We start from the raw sequence: 1,552 nt of genomic DNA on the forward strand, positions 1-1,552 counted from the left end.
CACCTGACCAATACATTTCCAGGTACGGGGTGACTATACCACCTACGCTTACCCAAAGACAGCCACGTCTTTCCTCCCTTCCTCTTGCTTCCCTGTGATCTCACGTATATGCCCCTCGAGCTCACGCTACAGAAGGCCCAGACTTCCTTTGTCCTCTCACTCATCATACGTTGAAGGGCACACTTCTCACCGCCATCAAGTCATTGACGACCATAGTGACCCTGTAAGTTCTACAAGGTGGCTTTCTGGAGCGGAAACCCTTCACAGGAGTAGAAAGCCTCCTCTCTCTCCTGTGGAGTGGCTGGTGGTTTAGAACTGCTAAACACTTGGTTAACAGCCAATGTGTAAAACCCACTACGCCACCACTAGTCATCCTTCGAGGTGCACATTTTAGGAGACGTTGGCTCCTGACAAGCATCGGCTCTGTCTAACTGTGACCATGCCAATGAAAGAGCCCTGCACCCTTCCGTCTGATTTCTTTCACTTCAGTACACTGCAGGGGATGACACTGGCCTGGCCTCTTGGCTTGAGGTATCAACATTGGTGTGCAGAAAATCAAACGTCAACCCCCAAACCCTCCATTATTAAGCCTCAGAAGACAAAGAGTCCACGGGCACCTAGAAATCCCAGAGAGCTGCTCTGGCGTCTCAAGAATTCTGATACGTAGCACATATTTTCCTTCTGTGTTACTCTCTTCTCCATGTTAGGGGTAATAAAACTCCATGCCTTGTAGCTCTTCCTAGCTGGGTAAAAGACGCTAAACTCCAAACCAAACTCACTGCCATCGAGTCAATGCTGACTCATAGCAACCCTCGATGGGTTTCCAAGACTCTCACTGTTCACGCAGTAGAAAGTCTGGTCTTTCTCCCATGAGGTGCAGGGGGCTGAGGGGGTGTTCGAACTGCCCACCATGCTGAAGCAAATCACAGCCTAACTCTTAACCACTATCCCACCAGGGCTTCCCGTGAGGCACTAGAAGAGGAAAATCCATCCTTACAATAGCTCCCACCAGGGTAGGGCAGCCAGATGAGCCCCAGCCAGCTGCACCAGGCTCTGAGGTCTCCCCAGCCTGAGAGGGGAGGAAGACCCCGCAGCCCAGCCCTGAGCACCAACCAGGAGAAAGGGTGGGCCAGCGAGCAGGGAAGGTGCCCTTGCAGAGCTGTCACTCTGCCCTGCCCACGAAGTAGCACAGTCCCACAGACAAATTGTTCAGAGGAGTATCACTCCAGGAGACAGCTGTGGGGTCTTTCAAGACAAGGGACTGGGCGAGGCCTTTAATGAATGGGTTTATTGCGGGAGGTGAGGTTTGTAGGGCACGGGAAACGAGGGGGGTTTAGGACAGCCGCACAAAGAATGGTCAGAGCTGGTCATTTGTCTAAAGCCAGCGAATTCGCTCACATAACATATACAGTGACCACGAGAGCCGCGATTATGGAAAGGAAGAGAAAAATAGCTTTACTACATAGCCACGTGCAAACTACAACAGAGTCTGCCAAGGAAATTGTTGAACAGCTTTGGCACCACAGAGGCAGGAAAGGGGGGAGGGGGAGGG

The sequence above is a fragment of the Echinops telfairi genome, unplaced genomic scaffold (assembly GCF_000313985.2).
Source record: "Echinops telfairi isolate 266 unplaced genomic scaffold, ASM31398v2 ScPeMD7_18;HRSCAF=68, whole genome shotgun sequence".
NCBI classification, from domain to species: domain Eukaryota; kingdom Metazoa; phylum Chordata; class Mammalia; order Afrosoricida; family Tenrecidae; genus Echinops; species Echinops telfairi.